The sequence below is a fragment of the Magnolia sinica genome, chromosome 14, assembly GCF_029962835.1.
Source record: "Magnolia sinica isolate HGM2019 chromosome 14, MsV1, whole genome shotgun sequence".
NCBI lineage: Eukaryota > Viridiplantae > Streptophyta > Magnoliopsida > Magnoliales > Magnoliaceae > Magnolia > Magnolia sinica.
In genome coordinates this window covers 3,267,423-3,288,634 of record NC_080586.1, presented here as the reverse complement: position 1 = coordinate 3,288,634, position 21,212 = coordinate 3,267,423, and the positions used below count along the sequence as shown (strand labels likewise).

Below are 21,212 nucleotides of genomic sequence, written 5' to 3'. Positions count from 1 at the left end.
CATCTAATTTAAGTGGTTGAGTTCAAAATTGAGGCATAACCAGAGATCAGGTGGCTGATTGGTTGCTCTGTCACTGGCTTTGGTGAATCTTAAGCGTTAAATCTATGCTTTTAGTATCATTTTCAATTCAAGATCTTGAATTCACCTTGCAACATAAACATGATTAAAATAGAACATTAAGAATTATCATGCGCGTAAGATTAAGTAATAAATAGGGTCTGATATGCAATATTTGACCCTCAACACTTGGGATGAAAATATCTGGAGAGAATCCCATGCCGTATCCGAGCAGGACTACCAAACCAGATACTAGCTAAAGATCACACCAATCAAACCATAATCGAGACATACTCGAAAGTAGATTCTAACTTCACTATGGGTCCTTCCAAGATATGTCATGGATCTATTCAGATACGCAGATTGCCTAGCAAATGTATAAATACATCACGCCATTTAAGGAAAAAGGCATACACAAAGATCCCAACTCTAATCCTACATAGTTTGACTTCATCTACTTGATTTAGGCATCAGAGGATCTCTGACTACCACCAGCGCCTCCAGTGTTATCCCTTTTATGGGGTTGACCAGATTTGAGCAATGATAGCCACCTTCATTTTTTAAATAGCATAAAACTAACGTTAGGGCCTAACTGCTTTTCCTTCCCAATTAAGACAAGATTTTTAAGCTTTGCTATTTTATTGTCTCGATGGCAATTGTTACCTGCCGAAGTCGTGTTTGATTTTTAAGCTTTGCTATTTTATTGTCTCGATGGCAATTGTTACCTGCCGAAGTCGTGTTTGACTCACCTGATATCAAATATTCGAGTTCAAAACAAGAAAAAGAGGTGTGCTCCAATGGTACCGGTTAGTGGGGCCCACGTAGTCTATGTATCACATCCAACCAGTACCTCGGATGAGTTTCCTCAGGTTACCCATAAAAACTGAAAATCAGCTCGATCCAAAACTTTGGTGGACCACAGCACAGGTAACAAGATAGGAAAGGATGCCTGCCCTTGATTTAAACCGGTACCCACCTGAGTCTAAGAACAGGCTGATTTTTGTTCTGACTCTTCACCGTAACAGATGAAGGACCTAGACGGCCTGGATTCAGTATGGACAACATGGTGATCACACCATGCAAATCAACGGTGGGCATCCCTTCTCTCAAATTGTCCCCTTGTTATATGGCCCACCTGAGTTTCCGTTTCGACTGATTGTTGGAACCTAGAAACATTGTTCTTACTCCCTTTAAACTAGGTCTGTCCAAACTCGGCCCAAAAAGTAAAACCCAGGCCCGGTCCAGAATGGTCTATGACGTACAAAAAATAGGCCCGAGCCCAGCCCGTGATGATTATTCATGGCCACGGACCAAATCCAAAAGTCACAGTATTTCAAAAGCTAAGGTGGATCATAACACATGAATTTATAATTTTAAGTCAGCATTTTACATTGTTCTTTATGGTGTGGTCCACCTGAATTTTGGATGAGCCTGTCCCAACGGGCCGGGCTAACCTGTCACCACACTCATTTTAAAGGGTGGTGACTGATGCCAGTTTATTCATTGATACAGTTGATACTAGTCAGTGCAATCATCACGAGGTGTGAGGGTGAAGAACAAGAGAAAGCCATGAAGGAGTTGGATGAGAACCTGAAGATTCTAGAAGAGGAAGTTGAGAAGGATTTCTCAGGTGGGACACCTTACTTGAACGGTGATAGCCCTGGGCTTCTCGACATCATCTTGGGGTCGAGCCTATGCTTATACCATGCCATAAAAGAAGCCGTTGGGGTCCACCTGATTGACCCACAAAGGTATAAAAAGAGCTCAGATCGGGTACAACGTTTGTAGGGCTTGTGGGGCCGACCGTTGTTTGTGGAGCCAATCCAAACCGTAGTGTAGCATTGCCCCACCAATAAAGTGGTTTGAAAGGCAGCCAGTCTCCAGAAGAAGCGTAGAGAAGACAACCGAGGGTTTTGAAAGGCAAAAGGCACGTCTAACACACAGCACACGTGCAAAGCGTGTGCAGATCTACACCAATCGTAAATTCAGCTTGGCAAATGAAAAGGGCTTGAGTTGTCCACTTATCCGGTGGACCACACATGTATATTGAATGACCAGCTGCAAGTGTTAGCGCAGCACACGGTGGCATGATACAATGTAGGATTTGCAGTATGTGGATAGTCGACAATACTTGCAATTGCCCATCCTTATCATACTAGGATGGTCCACCTGCTCCCATCATGTTGGGCCCGTTGTGGATGGCCTATATTACACAAAATCACACTCAACAGACAATCATAGCGCCATCACTTGGCTAGCTGTCACTTGATGTTGAACTTGTGCCCCACATTTAAGGCCCAGTTCAGATGGCCAGGATCATATGATCTGTTTATCTTGAAGCAACTCCACCACAATAGTTGGGCCCATTGAAACATGGACCATCGATTTGATAGTTTGGTTAACAGGTCAAAGGATATTGAAAATTATCGGTTTTTTGGCAAAACTCTTAGTACTGTTTTCAGATTAGTTTTCGACGTGTCGAAAACTTTAGTTGACTTGTCGATTCAATCGGACTCTTTGGACCTTTTTTAGAGTTTTTAACAGGTCGAAAACTTTAATCAATAGGTCAACGTATTGCATAATTAATACGGTTTTACACGATTTGCTTCTATATCCGTTTTACCTTAAATATATGTGTAAATACATACTTAAGGTGTTTATAGGATTTTGGAGAAAGAAAAGACTAGGATTTTTCTCCCGGGGCTTTGAATCTGCCAACAAGGTTTCTTCTCTCGTGACTTTGTTATTTATAGTGCATTGCTACTTTGTGCTATAATTTTTTTCTGTCCACATGAATTTGTAGCATTCTATGTCATATTAGCTTGTGCGATTGTAATTAGCTTGTTTGATTCCGCTCTACATGCTTCCACGAGTCCCAATATACCTTAGTTCTCATGTGAGAATTCTGATGACTAGACCACACCTATCCTAGCTGTCATCAATCTTAGATTGATGACACTAAGATAGGTTAGTCTTTTATTTTATTAGAATGCTTGGTGACTTGTGTCTACTTTAATTGGGACATGTATCATTGTCAAATATGTGGTCAGCCAAGTATAACCGCCTTTTTATAAACGTCATATCTAACAGTGGCATGCCACCAAATCAAATCTAACCATGTCCACCGGAGGTTGGCAATTTCTAGCGATGGAGATTTGAGGGTGGCAGGTGGACCCATCCATCTTAGAACCATGGAAGCCCCATATGCATAGGATCCAATGTCATCACAGAAGCATTAAGAAATATGCGATACCAAGACATCTGAGAGCCAAACCGCTACAAAACATGGATATCCTGGTAAATCACATATATGGTCGTGACTCTCCACACGGTCATTGGATGCATTAGACGTGGGGAGAAAAAAAATAAAATATTTAATGCATCCGGTGGCTTAAAACGCCCTGTAAGGCCGTAACACGAGTAGTGCACGTAGACGTGTCTACAGGTGATTAGTTCCCTAAATGCAAGTCTATGCAAAAGCCACAGTTTTTAACATTTACTAATAGCTTGATTCCTGTACACCATTGTGGAATAAGCTTATTCTACAATTATATGCATGGGCCACCATGATTTAGGGTCCACATCCACTCGGTTTATAATGTGTGCCCCATCAAATCTACCTTTATTATAAAAAAGAATTTAAAAAATAAAATAAAATCAGTTCATCAATTTTTCTAAATCATTTTAGTGCATTAGCCCAAAATCAAGACAAATCCAAATTTCAAGTAGACGGGACCATAAGAAAATAGTGGTGATTGAACACCCACCATTAAAACCTTCCTATGTCTCATTTTTTTTCGTTTACTGCCATCCCACCTATTGATTAGGCTTCACATATCTCGATAAAGGGAAAACACAACTAACAGCTTCAGCCAAAACTTTTGTGGTCTCCGTAACGTTTTTAATGGTGGGCATTCAATCAATATTGTTTTTTGAAACATTTTTGGTCCCACGGCTTAAAATGATCTGAAAAACCAAATGGAGTGCATAAAACATATATGCGGTTCACATAGCACTGTCCAATTGCTATTGGCTATGACAGCATCAGTAGGCAATTGCCTACGTCCCTTCCAAACTACGTGTGGAGCCAATGTGTTTTGTATATGCCATCCAATCATTTTTAATCGTTGGAAGATACCCATCATCCAAAGGCTGAAGTCCTTAAAGTATACTAAAACAATAGGTTAGTTTGTATCGTAACAATCTTCATTTTTGGTGTGGGTGTTGTTGGACCTGGGCCAGTGGGGCCCACTGATGAGCAATCACTAGTGGGTATGTTCTATGCTTCTTCCGGCATTTTCTTTTTCTGTTATATTTTAAATTTTAATTTTGAATTTAATTTATGATAGGAGATAAGGATAAGACCGGATGATATGGTCTCATCCAAACTCTCATTCCTTCCTATAAAATGGATGAGACTCTCTTTCGTTAAAAAGATTATAAGTAATACGGAGATTATACGGAGAGAGATATAGTGTGCACAGTAGTCTGTCCATTTTGGCTAGTCCTTAAGACGATCTAATCCATATATCGCAATCCGGAACCACTTATACCGTAGGATCAGAGGTGTGAATAGATCTATCTGTTCCAGTAGTAGATAGGTGAGCCGTTGGAGCATTCATCTTCTGCTTTGTGAGGGTTCCCTACAGGTGCAGGCTACTCAAATTAACACTTTAAAATGACAAGATGTTCTTATAAACTGAGTAAAATCTCATTAATAGATGGAACATGGCAAAGCAAGTAAAATCTCAACCATTTGTTACCTAGTAGACATGCACTTTCAAATTACTTAAATGCCTTTATCATTGGTTCAAATTGCTTCTCATCTCCTCAAGTTTTCTTATCTGTGATCTATTAAAGTGGCAACATGCAAAATGGACGGTTAGAAGTAGGGGCCAGAAAACTTTTAAGTGGTTGATGTGTCTATGTATTGGCGCATGATATGTTTGGACTATAACTCTAGATCGAGTGTAATATTAGGTGATCCAAATCATTAATATGAGAAAATACACAACTGATGGTGGCTGCCCCAAAGATCTCCAAGATAGAGAGATTCTATGCTTTTTTATCAAAGGCCCACAAAGCAACGGTTAAGGATACGATCAATGTTCAAAGGAAAAGAGTTAAATAAAGGGTTTAAATGGTTCCATGTATGAAAATCAATGTAATTAACTACTGAAGAGGGACGAAGGAGCAAGACTTGTATGATCGATTGATAGTTCACCACCATTAAAAAAAATGGCACTGACTCTTGAATCTCACCCATGGCATAGCATTAAGGCAATCTAGACTATCCCAATTCATGATCCATTTGTTGATGGAGTATGGCCCAAATTTTAGTTTAGACAATACGGTAAACATCTTATTGTTTCCTTAGAAATTGGGACCGTTAAATGTTTCACTCTTAACCTTTCATCTGTTACCCATCAATTGGATGGTTAGGATCGCTTGATGAATGTGATTCTAAACATGCAATATCCACAATGCTACCTACACTTAGCATGGTGGTGAATGAACGAGTCCCCACCATTTTGTAGCACATGACACCATATCCACTTTGCGTGTCAGCCAAGACAAAACTCTTACATTTACCTTATTTTGTTACTTTCATTCCTATATTAATCCCATAATCACCATTGACTAATAAAATGTACGGCCCACCTAATATCAAATTCAAATCAAGGAAAATTGACGCAGGGATGAACGTGATGAGGATAACTACCCCGAATCCACGGAGCTTCTCTGGACTCCTCACAGAGACTTCTCGAATCCACGAGGAAAAGAAAGCAGAAAATAGAAATAAATTCTAATAAATTCGAAATTGATTAATTGATGAATTAAAACGAGTTCACAACCCTTTAAATAGGGCTACCAAGCAATGGGAAAGAAATTAGAAGCAAACTACAACTCAAACTCTTAGAATCCGCGACTTACTATAAATAGTAAACTTACTATTTATAGACGGTCGTGATGTCTACTAGTGCGCAAGGTTTTCGGCCAAAAATAGTAAGTGTCCTATTTGGCTTCACCAAACCGTTCTCCTAATTATTCTAAGCTCTTTTCACGTTGGGCACAACTCCTAAAGCCCGACGGATGAAGAGTTATAATCAAACTAAAACTTACTATTTATAGTAAAAACGAAATTAAAACAAGGAAATGACCGTCAATCCAGGGGTATTTCACAAATCTAGCTTGCATAACCCAGTGTAGCTAGGTTGGTTGGCTAAAGTAGCTCGTTCTACCCCAAAATTATATATTTTACGCCTGATAACTCATTTCTGGATCACTTCTGTCGTCGACCGGGCCTTTTCTGATCCATCTTGGCCATGTAATTGTCTGCGACCCGCTCTACATCAAAAATGCAAAGAAAACTCTATATAAACCACCCATTTGCATGCACTTAAAGTTCAGGAAGAGAGAGGCATGGAAGAGGTGATGGGAGTGAAGGTGCATGGGATGTTTGGTAGTCCTTTCTGCACGAGGGTGGAAATGGCCCTAGGGCTGAAGGGCATACCATACGAATACGTGGAAGCAGATCCTGGAAACAAGAGAAATTTCGGACTGTACGACATATTTATGGCCCATTTCCGAGATGAAGCCCACCTCATTTACCTTCCAAGAATAAGCCCCCGCTGTACGGACGCCTTCCCAAGGGTCGAAAATGCCCCTGCAGGCAGATCGGCTGGTGCTCGAAGACGAGCGCTGACGCTCCTCGAACTCCGAGTTGTACGAACGGTTCAAAAGAGATCAACGTTACGTGGGCTCCACAGTTATGTATTTATTATATCGAAACGTTCATCCATATTTCGAGATCATTTGGGAGCATTATCCAAAAAAAAAAAAAACATATTCAAAGATAAACTGGACCACACCACAGAGCAGCAGAAAATTGATTTTCACCGTTGAAACTTTTGTAGGGCCCACCATAACATTTATTTTCCATCCAATCTATTCATAAGGTCACAAAGACCTGGATGAAGAGGAAAAACAAATTTCATGATGATCCAAAACTTCTGTGACCCCTACAAGGGTTTCAATGGTAGACGTTCAATCCTCCAGAGCCTTTTACAGTGTGGTCCACTTGATAGCTAGATCTGTCTTATTTTCCCTCTCAAGCCTTAATACGAGTTTTCCAAATAGATGGACGGTTTGGATATAACACATACCTCATAATAGGACCCACAAACAACGGTGGGAATTGCCACAACAAAAAATAAAAAAATAATAATCATAAATTAAAAAAACCAAGAACTTATGGCTACAGGCTTTAATATAGCTACGGATTATAACCGTAGCCATAGCCATAGCCCCTGCCATTTCAAAGTCTTTTTATATATCGAAGATCTTTCGATATGTCCTTCGATATGCATCAAAGATCTTTCAATTAATCGAAAAAAGTCCATAACTGCCCAGTGAGTTTGCCTAAAAAATTTTACAATTTTTAATACATATCAAAAAATATTCGATATATAGTGAAGGTATTTTTTTCAATAGCTATGGATTATAACCGTAGCTATAACTATAGTCTATGCCTGTCTTTGAAATTTTTTTTTATTATTATTATTATTATTATTATTTTACATGGAGAACTTTATTCTACCTACAATTTTCTCTAATGCATATATATATATATATATATATATATATATAAAAGCATATAAATTTTTTTTTCTCTTTTTTTTTTTTTTCATTTCTTTCTTTATTCATTTAACAATAATATCTTCTAAACCAAAATTAGTTACTTGACATACCTTATATGATTTTGGGGTAGGAGAAGCTACTTTAGCTAACCAACCTGTTTATTTTTCAAGATTCCATCAGGTCGATGGTTGAAAATCAATTTCATTCACTTCGCAGTCAATTTCGTTTATTTCATTTACTTCGCAATCAATTCCATGCATATTACGGTCAATCCCAACGATTTCGTTTTGATTCATGGTCATTTTCATGCATTTCATGGTCAATTGCCTTCACTTTATGGTCATTTCCACGCATTTCACGACCAATTCGCTTCACTTTAAGGTCATTTTCATGCATTGCACGGTCATTTCCAGCATTTCGTTTAAATTCATGGTCATTTCCATGCACTTCACAGTCAATTCTCTTCATTTCACGGTCATTTCCATGCATTTCATGGTCAATTCGCTTCACTTCACGGTCATTTCTGGCGATTCCGTTTAGATTCACGGTCATTTCCATGCACTTCACGGTCAATCTCTTCACTTCATGGTCATTTCCATGCACTTCACGGTCATTTTCATGCATTTCACAGTCATTCCCAGCAATTCTGTGTTCATTCACGGTCAATTCGACGCACTTCACGGTCAATTCACTTCACTTCACGGCCATTTTCATGCACTTCGCGGTCAATTCACTTCACTTCACCATCATTTCCATGCATTTCACGGTCATTCCCGGCGATTCCATGTTCATTCACGGTCAATTCGACGCACTTTACAGTCAATTCACTTCACTTCACGGCCTTTTCCACGCACTTCATGGACAATTCACTTAACTTCACCGTCATTTCCATGCATTTCACGATCATTCCCTGCGATTCCGTGTTCATTCACGGTCATTCCCGACGCGCACGGTGAAGTGAAGTGAATTGACCACGAAGTGCGTGGAAATGGCCGTGAAGTGAAGTGAATTGACCATAAAGTGCGTCGAGTTGACTGTGAATGAACACAGAATCGCCGGGAATGACCGTGAAATGCATGGAAATGACGGTGAAGTTAAGTGAATTGACTGCAAAGTGCGTGGAAATGGTCGTGAAGTGAAGTGAATTGACCGTAAAGTGCGTCGAATTAACCATGAATGAACACGAAATCGCCGGGAATGACCGTGAAATGCATGGAAATGATGGTGAAGTTAAGTGAATTGACCGCGAAGTGCGTGAAAATGGCTGTGAAGTGAAGTGAATTGATCGTGAAGTGCGTCGAATTGACCGTGAATGAACACAAAGTTGCCGGGAATGACCGTGAAATGCATGGAAATGACGGTGAAGTTAAGTGAATTGACCGCGGAAGTGCATGGAAATGGTCGTGAAGTGAAGTGAATTGACCGTGAAGTGCGTCGAATTGACCGTGAATGAACACGGAATCGCCGGGAATGACCGTCAAAAGCATGGAAATGACGGTGAAGTGAAGTGAATTGACCGCAAAGTGTGTGGAAATGGCCGTGAAGTGAAGTGAATTGACCGTGAAGTGCGTCGAATTGACCGTGAATGAACACAGAATCGCAGGGAATGACCGTAAAATGCATGGAAATGATGGTGAAGTTAAGTGAATTGATCGCAAAGCGCGTTTAAATGGCCATAAAGTGAAGTGAATTGACCGTGAAGTGCATTGAATTGACTGTGAATGAACACAGAATTGCTGAGAATGACCGTGAAATGCATGGAAATGACAGTGAAGTTAAGTGAATTGACCGTGAAGTGCGTGAAAATGGCCGTGAAGTGAAGTGAATTGACCGTGAAGTGCGTCAAATTGACCATGAATGAACACAGAATAGCCGGGATTTACCGTGAAATGCATGAAAATGACCGTGAAGTGAAGCGAGTTGGCTGTGAAATGCATGGAAATGACCGTGAAGTGAAGGGAATTGACTGTGAAATGCATCGAAATGACCGTAAATCAAAACGGAATCACCGGGATTGATCGTGAAATGCATGAAAATGACCGTGAAGTGAAGCAAATTGACCGTGAAATGCATGGAAATGACCGTGAAGTGAAGGGAATTGATCGTGAAATGCATGGAAATGACCGTGAAGTGAAGGGAATTGACCGTGAAATGCATGAAAATGACCGTGAAGTGAAGCGAATTGACCGTGAAATGCATGGAAATGACCGTGAAGTGAAGGGAATTGACCGTGAAATGCATCGAAATGACCATGAATCAAAACGGAATCGCCGGGATTGACCGTAAAATGTATGAAAATGACCGTGAAATGAAGCGAGTTGACTGTGAAATGCATGGAAATGACCATGAAATGCATCGAAATGATCGTGAATCAAAACGGAATCGCCGGGATTGACCGTGAAATGCATGAAAATGACCGTGAAATGAAGCGTGTCGACCATGAAATGCATAAAAATGACCGTGAAGTGAAGGGAATTGACTGTGAAATGCATCGAAATGACCGTGAATAAAAACGGAATCACCGGGATTGACCGTGAAATGCATGAAAATGACCATGAAGTGAAGCGAATTGACCGTGAAATGCATGGAAATGACTGTGAAGTGAAGGGAATTGACTGTGAAATGCATGGAATTGACTGTGAATCAAAACGGAATTGCCGGGATTGACCGTGAAATGCATGAAAATAATCGTGAAGTGAAGCGAATTGACCATGAAATGCATGGAAATGACCGTGAAGTGAAGGGAATTGATCGTGAAATGCATCGAAATGACCATGAATCAAAACAGAATCGCTAGGATTGACCGCGAAATGCATGAAAATGATCGTGAAGTGAAGCGAGTTGACCGTGAAATGCATGGAAATGACCGTGAAGTGAAGGGAATTAATCGTGAAATGCATCAAAATGACCGTAAATCAAAACGGAATCACCATGATTGACCATGAAATGCATGGAATTGATTGCGATGTAAATGAAATGAATGAAATTGACCGCGAACTGATTGAAATTGACTGCAAAGTGAATGAAATGGATTTTCGACCATAGACCTAATGGAATCTTGAAAAATAACCAGGTTGGTTGGCTAAAGTAGCTTCTCCCACCCCAAAATCATATAGGGTACGTCAAGTAACTAATTTTGGTTTAGAAGATATTCTTGTTAAATGAAAAAATAAAGAAATGAAAAAAAAAGAGAGAAATTTTTTTTATATGCTTATATATACATATTTATATAAATATGTATTAGAGAAAATTGTAGGTATAATAAAGTTTTCCATGTAAAAAATAATAATAATAATAATAATAATAAAATTCATAGACTTGCACAGACTATACTTATGGCTGCGGTTATAATCCGTAGCTATTTGTCAAATCACCTTCAATGCATATCGAATGCTCTTCGATATGTATCGAAAATTGCAGGAATTTTGAGGAAACTCGTTGGACAGTTCTGGACTTTTTTCGATTAATGGAAAGACTTTCGATAAATATCGAAAAACCTTTGATACATATAAAAGACGGATTTTGCTACGGTTATAATCCGTAGCTATAGAAGCTGCCATAGCCATATATTCTTCCTATTATTATTATTATTATTATTATTATTATTTTATTTTATTTTTTGCTCTCCTAATCCCCATTGCTTTTTGTGGGTCCTATTATGAGGTATGTGTTATATCCAAACCGTCCATCTATTTGGAAAACTCGTATTAAGGCTTGAGACGAAGTATAAGACAGATCTAGCTATCAAGTGGACCACACTGTAAAAGGCTGTGGGCTACCATTGAAACCTTTTTAGGGGTCACAGAAGTTTTGGATCATTATGAAATTTGTGCTTCCTCTTCATCCAGGTCTTTGTGACCTTATGAATAGATTGGATGGAAAATAAATGTTATGGTGGGCCCTACAATTTTTAACGGTGAAAATCAATTTTCCCGCTGCTCTTTGTGGTGTGGTCCAGTTGATCTTTGGATGTGATTTTTTTTTGACAATGCTTCGAAATGATCTCCAAATATGGATGAACGTTGTGGATATAATAAATACATAACTGTGGGGCCCATGTAACTTTGATATCTTTTGAACCGTTCGAACAACTCGGAGTTCGAGGAGCGTAAGCGCTGGTCTTCGAGCACCAGGCGATCTGCTTCCGGAAAGAAGCAGGGGCATTTTCGACCTGAGAAATGGGGCCGTACAGCCGGGGCTTATTCTTGGGAGGTAAAAAGCAAGTGGGCTTCAGAAGGTTGATGGGCCATATATGGGTCGTACAGTTGGAAATTTCCCAATGAGTCACTGCTACACTACAATCCTGTGTATAAGAAGGTCCCTGTCCTACTTCATGATGGACGGCCCATCTCAGAGTCACTCATCATCCTTGACGTGGAAGGATCCTCCCCTTCTACCATTGGATCCTTACATGAAAGCCAAAGCCCGGTTTTGGGCCCACTTCTATGAGCACAAGGTTCGTTCACGCTCCCTCACAACATACACCCATATGTGAAAATTCCACTGCACTGTTAGTTATGGTGCACCAAGTTGCACTAGGAGATGTAGCTATTCATAGATGGATCTGGATCGTCCATATGGTCCAGCCCACTCTTCCCAGCCTGCTCGGGAATCCTAACTGTCAGATGGATAACATCAACACGCAGTCTAATCGATCAAGGAATGACTCGATACATCCTGATGTAACTCGTCCGAGTCAAATCGGACTCGGTCATACCCAGTTCGACGCCACAAGTCACCATCGACTCGACTCAGGACCAAAGGAGTTGGGTCAACTCACCAAGATGGACCAAGTAGACTCGACCCAAGTAACTGAGCATACGACCAAACACGAAATTGGGTTGAAAGGTTGACTCCAAGCCCAACCCATCAACCTCTTGCTGGGGACTAGCCCAGTTTTGAGTCGAGCCACAATTAGTCAGGGGTTAGCCATGAAGGTGACTGGTGGTGTTGAACCAGATGAGTAGACTGATGGGGCACGTTCGAGTCTTAAAACCATCTAATTGCTAGTCCAGTCTATGGTTCGTTGACTAATATTCGTAAATTCATTAATACAGTTTCTACCGAGCAGTGGAATAGTCATAAGAGGCGAGGGGAAAGAACAAGAGGCAGCTATGGAAGAATTGTTTGAGAACCTCAGGGTGTTAGCAGAGGGAGTTGAGAAGGATTTCTCAGGTGGGTCTCTTTTCTTTAACGGGGATAGTCCCGGGCTTGTCGATATCATTGTGGGCTCTAATTTCTACTTCCTGGGGGCTGTAGAGGAAGTAATTGGGGTCCAGTTGTGTGGCCCACAAAGGAATCCAATGCTCTTCTCATGGTTTAGTGCATTCAAAGAGCTTCCCATGGTGAAGGAAATGATCCCACCACATGACATGTTGGTTGCACGTGTGCGACACGTCCAAGAGATGGCCCTGAAATTCCACGAAGCTGCTGGTAAAACATAAGCGCCGTGCCTCCCTTTTAAGGGTGTGTTTGGGTGATTGTATCATGTTCAGGGCTTTGTTAGGATACCACCAATATAATTTACCTTTTTCGCCTAATTTAGTTTGGTGAATATGATTGTAAAAGTAACTTATCCTCATACATTCTTTTATTTTTCAGCTTTTTAACTTCTCTCTCCCTGTCAAAACGATGGACTGTCTACTTCGAAGGTGGGCCCACCCACACGAAGGACAGTCCACATAAAAGGGAGCACACATGATCGATCATCCATGTTAGCGTGGGCCCACATAATGGGTGGTCCACGTCAAAGGTTGGCCCCTAGTAATAAATAGCCCACATCCAAAATGGGCGGGCATGATGGACGACCCACTTCAAAGGTGGGCTCACACAATGGATGGTCCACATCAAATGTGTGCTCCATATGATGGGCAATGGACGGTCCACATTAAAGGTGTGCTCTACATGATGGGTAATGGACGTTGAAGTTGGGTCCCACATAATGGATGACCGACATCAAAGGTCGCCCCTAATGATGAATGGCACACTTCCAAAGCGAGCCCCACAAGATGGGCAGGCCACATTGAAGGCGGGGCCCACATTATGGACAGTTCACATTAAAGGTGGGCTCCATATGATGAGCAATTAATAAAGGTGGGTGCCACATCATGGACGGTCCACATTGATAGTTAGCCCTAATGATGACTGACCCATATCCAAGGTGCCACGCATGGTGGACGACCCACATCAATGGTGGAGTCCGCATGATAGACGGTCCACATCAAAAGTGGGCTCTACATGATGGGTGGTGGATATTGAAGGTGGTCCCCACATGATGGACAATAACATCGATAGTGGGCTGCACATGATAGATGACCAACATCAAAGTCAGGCCCAACATAATAAACGGTGCACATTAAAAGTCATCCCCTAATGATGAATGGCTGACATCCAAGGTGGGCCTCACATGATGGGCGGCCTACATCAAAGGAGGGCCCATGCAAGGAAGGGTCCACATCATAGGTTGGCCCCACATGATGAACAATGATTGATGGGGACTAAACAAACTTAAGGGAAGAATGCTTATGATGTTGAAAACCACACGTGTTTTTTTTTTCTACTTTTTAAATGATAAATATATTATTTACCAAACATACTTCTAAGTAAAATAAGTAAAAACCAAAATAAGCTACTTGTCGCATTGGTAGCATCTAAAGTAACTTATATACAAATGCTCCCTTAGTGCTCTCCAATGAAGATAAGCTTAGTCTCATATTTGAGAAGTGTCACATATAAGAGAAGGCATGGATGAGAAAATTCATGGAAAAGAATTCTAAAAAGATTATCTGTTTAGTTAGCATGATTTTCAGGAAAATATAAAATATTTGATCGCCAGTAATCACTTCAAAAGCTTGGAAAAAGGCTTTTAAGAAGCTTTCATTTTAGCATAAAACTGTGTAAAAAGTAAAATAGTTTTCCACATGTCATTTCAACATTGCATACCCTTGCCAATTTTTTAAAGTAAATTTTACAAAATAAAAAAATAAAAATACATAATTAATATTGCAGTGCCTTCTTCAAAAAGGATTTAAAAAAGCTAACTTGATTGCATTTCTTTAATGGCCGGTAGGGTAGTTGGGTAGGCTTCACCGCGATATTCATGTAAAATCCATTCAACCACGGATGTGTAACCTCATGTTAGGCCAAGGGCCCAAAAATTACCCCATTCATGATTTAAGTGGACCGCACGATTGGTAAAAGTATAGAGTGCAATGATCACCCTCCTGTTTAACTTGGTATGGCCCACCTAAATCACAAATGGGCTTGATTTTTAGCCCCAGACCTAAATTTTGAAATGGCACCTAATAGTCAAAGTGAATTTCATATAATCATCATGGTGAACCTATCTCTCCAAACTACTTTTGTTGGTGTGGCCTATTTAAATTATTAGTAAGCTTAATTCTTTTGGCTCTTGCCTGAATTGGAATTAGGTATTTAATGAGCGGAGTGGATTTCACACACATCATGTGGGTGCCAAGAAAAAATCAGAGAGATTATTAATGAAAATGGCCCCACCAAACCAAGTAGTTGGGAGAGAAAAAGGGCGAACAGTGCCCTGTACATTGTTTCTAATCATGTGGCCCACCGGAATTATAGATGGAGCTGATTTTTGGCCCCTCAGCAGCTTAACATAGGGCCCACCTGATGTTGGCTATGGATTTTACATAAACATCACGGTAGAGCCCACCGAGACACCAACCCCTACCCTATGCTGGCACAGCTGTCCAGCGGATTCTTAGTGGAATAATAATGATATCTATTAATGAGGTGGCCTTTTGCAAAAAGGAACGGATGTAAATTCAGTATTAATAACGTAGTTTTTGTAAAATAACCTTTTCTTATCCAACCAAAGAAAAAGCCCTAAACTTACAATTCCAACAGAATCCCATGTTTGACTATGCCTTATTGCCGTTGTTGGCGCATGGAATCTTAACTAACCCGTTCCAGTGACCTCATTCCATCATATAAATAGCCTCTCAAAATCCTGAAAACGTATACAAACCCCATGCGTGATGATAAGAAACTATGGCCCCCAACTGAAAAGGAAATATGTAAGTTAGAAATTCAAGTGCATTGCACCGATACGTCATTCCCCGGCCAGGGGGTAAACAGCATCCATGGAACTCTCTTATGGAGAAACAACTCAACCAATGAGGATATAATACCCAAAAAGGCCCCTTATGTGCGCTGATTCACAACGCCTTCAATCTCTCGAAATATTATATTGTTTTAAGATCAAGCAGCCGTTTCAGTGTCTGGATCCCCCGCTCTTAACATGCATTGAACCAAAAATCAAGCAAGACTGGATCTCATAATTTTATCTAGTGCTTCTGCCCACATATGCTAGAAAATATGTCAGAATTAAGTAGGCATCTTTCATTTGGATGCCTGTGACATTGCAGACAAGATAGACCGTTGGCAATAGTTTCAATTGCACATTCTCATCATGTTGGATGGCCCACCTGCTTCAACCGATTACCTTTTTCTTTTGGTACAATAACTTTTTCCTGATGATCATGACGAAAGTTACGCCAAAAGTGTGACACTGCCGACCAACCTGATGCAACCTTCTATCCAGCTTGGGACCATGCTTTATGGTAGAACATAGGCAGTTGAGGAGGATGTTGAGAAGGATGAGTAGCAAGAACGATAGAATTAGATATAAATGCATTGGTGGGAATTTAGGAGTAGCACCATAGCTAATAAGATGATTAGTACACTTAAATGGTTCGGTCATGTGCAACCAAGACCAACAATTGCACCAGTGAAAGAGTTAAGTGAGGATCTGTAGGGGCTATGAGTAGACCCAAAAGGACATGGACGAAGGTAGATGACCATCAGCCTACCACAAGGTTTAGTCCTTGATAGAGTGTAATGGCTGGTGCAGCATTCATGTAGCCAACCCCAATTGTTCGGCACAACACTACGAAGATGATGACACTGATCAGATGATTACAGCTATTACTTTCTTCAGAATACTTGATGTTGAACACTTACTGATTTTCATCACCATCACTTGAGATCATTCAGATGACTAGGATCATCTCAACTGTGGGGGGCAGCCCCCACCCCACAGGGGGCATACATCTATTAACCCAAGTATCTTTTTTCTGGTGGCATGAGGAAAGAATCCTCACAATGATTTTTAAGCTAAAGCAGGAGCATCTCCCATCCACCCCAAAAGGCAAAAACCCAAGCACTGAGCAAACATTCTTAAAAGAAGAAACAATCTGAAAACAAAAGGCTTTGCGACATGGAATGAAGTACTAAAACAGAGGTCCAAAACCAAATTTGCAAGAAGATATCAATACCCTTTAAAGAAGGCACTCAAACATCTCACCATTTCATCATCATCAAGTCAAAATTTCTTTCGAGCTCACAAAAACCCAAAAGCTTTGTGCTTATTTCATCTATCCTCTTCGGCTCTTGGTGGACAGCTTTTCCTTGGCCTTTTGGATCTTTAACACCTTCTTCACAATCTTTTGCTCCTCCACTAGGAAGGCTCTAATGATCCTATAAAATAACACATGAAGAAAACCAGACAACAATTAAATTTCTTCCCTCTTCACACAGCAACTCAATAATTTATAGGCAATAGCTATTTTGTGATTGGAATAATAGCGGCCCACCTCTCTCTAACAGCTCCTCCAGAAAGAACCCCACCACAAGCACGGTTGACTGTCCTCTTGTTTCTTGACAATCTTGACCTCTTATATTCTGCAGGTCTCAGGTGTGGAATCTGAGACAAGACCAATAATATCAGGATATACATGGAGGCTTCCACAACTACCAAGTGAAGATGGTATTCTTTACATTTTCATTATATCCAGAGAGAGATATGCTCAAGTGCTCCTAGTGCACTATAAGCTGCAGTGCTACTAGTTGCATTTGCACAAAAAACATTTCAAATGATTGGGACCTAGACAGAACATTGGATCCATATATTTCATGGGATGCAAATATCACACCAATCTGACAATCTCAAAAAATAACAATAATAAAATCATGTGTCGCTTAGGATTCTAAACAATCACTTCTGTTAGGCAATACCAAGTTACTCAAAGCAGACAGGAGCACTATAACTTGTAGCGCTCTGAGGGCGTTGGAGAATTTCTCACATACATATACAATGCCACATGCACGTAAATATACGATGAGAAAGCCTTCATTCATCATAAAAGTCAGCCTCGATAAAATGGTTAAACAAGCACATCCATGTCTCGCAAAGATTAAATTTTCACCTTGTAAACAACCATTTAACCGAACTTTATGAAGGCATCCAGTCTTTGCAGTTTCAGTAGCCAAAAGTAGAAAAGGATAGTTTTATTAACCAGTCACGGTGAGAGTAAATAGCAGCTCCCTTATCTTTTGAGATGGTTGACATCCTGGAGTTACAGATCTTGAAATTAGTAAATATGGTGTTTGGTTGACAGAAATATTAGAAAGGGAAATGTTGGACAGCTATCATAGAAACAGACACAGGCCAGGGTAAGAGGAGGATGGAGTAGGGAGAGGGTATTGGACAATCATGGTTGCACAGGGGACCTACTGTTGGAGATTGAGGCAGTAGGTGGACTCATCAATCCTAAAACCATGGAGGCACCAAACAATCGGTTAGAAAAGAATGGACCATCAAGTGCTAGGATCCAAAGTCCAACAGCTCATTGAGAAATAAGTGGGTTCCAGTCCTTGCCTGAGTGGTAGACTCTGAGGAGTTTCAACACGAGGTCTTGGGTTTGAAACCCATAGGTGGTGAAATCCAACTACGGAGTGCGTGGGTGTGTGGCGGGTGCGTGTGTATAAAAATTTCAAAAAAAAAAAAGAAAAAAAAAAGGTTGATATGAAGGCATTTGTGAACTAAAATGTTGCAACAAAACATAGACAGCTTGGCAAGTCACAATGCTCCCAAGTCTTGACATGATAAGTATTTTTTTTATAGAAGGATTGGCATGATCAGTCTTGTTCGTACATAACCATTATTATTAAAAAAAAAAAAAAAAAAAAGTTCTTAGGACCTTTCAGCAATGAAGAGCACACTGGATGATGGACCAAGTAACAAGTTCCGCTTTATCAGTGAAGGGGATACATAACAACAAAATATCAACTGAGAATGAGATAGAAACTGGACACAGAACTCCAAAAATGAGATCTGGAATAAAAAATGAGAAAATAGAATCCTTTATAAGGTACATAACCATTTCCAAAATGTCTAAATGCAAACATATGCTCTGCTCAAGTCGCTAACCAATCAGAATCAATAGAACCTCCTTATTGCTCTTGATTAGAATAGCAATATAATTTAAACAAGCTCCAGTAATGGTAAACTGAAAGTGTGTTGTATGGTAAGTTACTATTGAAACACCTTCCAAAAAACAAAACAAAAAGGTGCTATCAGCAAAGCTTCCATCTTTAATTTTGGCCTCCTATGAATCAGATAAACACCAAAAAGAAGTTCTATCTGGGATTATGAAGGCACGATAAAAGTTGCTGAACTAACCAAATCAAACAAAGTTTGTAAAAGGGGCTAACAAAATTAAGAAACAAAAGAGATCTTTTATCTCTTCAACCAAATTCATCAAGCAACTAGGAGTCTAGGATAGGGGAATCAAGAAGACATCCATCACATTGCATTTGCAATAACCCTTTTAAGCATAAGACCTGTGTTAAAGAAAAACACGCTTCTACAAAATTCTATGGGCAACTGAAATATAGTGTTCAGCAAGTTACTATTAAAACACCTTCCAGAAAACAAAAAGGAGGCACTATCAGCGAAGCTTCCATCTTTAATTTTGGTCTCCCATGAATCAGATAAACGCTGGAATGAAGTTGTATCTGGGATTATGAAGACACAATAACATGATCAAGTTGCCGGACTCAATCATAGGTTGCTGCAAATTTATCAATTCAACACTATATTACCAAATTGATCAGATCTTGCTACATTCTAACATGTTTAAATAATTTTCAATTTTTGTTGGTTTTTATATAATTTTAAGCAATTTTCAAAAAAACATATTTCTTTTAAATTGTTTAGAATGTAGATTGTTCAAATAAATGTATGGAGTTTAGATCTGCACATGGATGCACTATATCAGTATTTTTCACCTTTTTCTTTTGTTTTTTATTAACACATGCACTCACAACCCACACAGACCCACGCACTCACTGTTGGTGTGAGTTGTATGTTAGAGTGATTTTAGCAGTATATGTTAGCGTGAGTTGTTTAGATGTAATATTAGAAAGATTGTAATTCCTTAAGTAGAGGGTCAAGTTTAGCATGCCTAGGTGTAATATATGCGTGTAGACTAATATAGGCTATAGGAGACTACTATATGTAGCATTCATCTATGTACAATGAAATTTGAAAAATATACATAAAACATTCTCTAAAAGTTGTCATGGTATCACAACACATTCGATCCTCTACTCTTTGTTGTAGCCTCTTAAACTAAAGTCTTCCCACCGTACGTCTCTCATGGCCAACACTAATTCCAACCGTGGTGAGTCTCCATCATCTTCTACCCTGATGGAACTGACCACGAAGGTGACTGAAGCTTTGAATAAAGCCTCCATCTCGACACCGACAACAGACATCCATCCATTTTTAGATATCATTTTAGGGTATGAAACAAATAATGAGGCAAATAAAAATCTGTAGGGGACCACCGAAGAAAACAGCGGGGAAGATTCCCACAGTTGAAACTATCCTAAGACCCATCATAATATTTATTTGAAATCCAACCTGTTCAAAAGTTTAAAAATACATGAAATAAGGGAAAACACAAATATCGGCCTGATCTAAAACTTTGTGGCCTTTAGAAGTTTTCAGTGGTGGCCGTCATTGTCCCACTGTTTTCTGTCTTGGGCTCCACTGGAGATTTGGATTTAACTTGTTATTTAGATATTGCCCAAAAATGATCTCTTCAAATGGATGAAAGGTGTGGATAAAAAACATACATCATGGTGGGGCCCACGAGCGTCAGCGCTAGCCTTCGCACACCAGCCAATCAGCTTCCGAAAGGAAGGCAGGGGTACTTCGGTCTTCAGATGCTCATCCGTACGAACGTACGTCAAATTTGGGGAAGTCAGTTTTGGATTCGATTCCTCGAAGATCTAAAACTCAAGTGGCCGTACAAAGGAGACGATGGAAAAGTGATATGCACCACGGTGAAATATAGTTACGGCCAATTGTGATATTTATATGCTGTTCAACCTGCTCGTGAGGTGTCTTTGGACCAGTGTGAATAAAAAATACAAATATCACCTTGAACCCAAACTTTCATGTTCTACGATAAGTTTTTAACAGTAACTTTTGAATCCCTATTTTTTTACTATGGTGTGGTCCACTTGAAATTTCAATCTGCCTCATGTTTGGGATCATCCCATGAAATGATCTCGAGAAACGGATGAACGGAGTAGATATAATAAATTCATCACGGTGGGCCCCAGAGAGCTTATGACTGTAGAAATTCCCGAATCCGGGCCACACATCCAATCAGTCATAAAGAGGGAAG

At 40.0% G+C, this 21,212-nt stretch overlaps 1 long non-coding RNA gene, 2 other non-coding genes and 1 pseudogene across 3 annotated transcripts; 1 reads left to right on the top strand and 3 right to left on the bottom strand.

Moving 5' to 3' along the window:
- The first annotated feature begins 1,545 nt into the window (after window positions 1-1,545).
- Window positions 1,546-13,142, top strand: LOC131225965 (glutathione S-transferase U9-like; annotated as a pseudogene).
- A 3,756-nt stretch (window positions 13,143-16,898) lies between these two features.
- LOC131225716 (uncharacterized) lies at window positions 16,899-18,519 on the bottom strand. Its single transcript, XR_009161496.1, has 2 exons — window positions 17,328-18,519; window positions 16,899-17,211 (listed from the first exon to the last, which is right to left on the bottom strand). It is a non-coding gene; the product is annotated as an uncharacterized LOC131225716 (long non-coding RNA).
- A 512-nt stretch (window positions 18,520-19,031) lies between these two features.
- On the bottom strand, window positions 19,032-19,163 carry LOC131226538 (small nucleolar RNA snoR83). The gene has a single exon (XR_009161913.1). It is a non-coding gene; the product is annotated as a small nucleolar RNA snoR83 (small nucleolar RNA).
- A 244-nt stretch (window positions 19,164-19,407) lies between these two features.
- LOC131226539 (small nucleolar RNA snoR83) lies at window positions 19,408-19,537 on the bottom strand. The gene has a single exon (XR_009161914.1). It is a non-coding gene; the product is annotated as a small nucleolar RNA snoR83 (small nucleolar RNA).
- Between the last annotated feature and the right edge of the window lie 1,675 nt (window positions 19,538-21,212).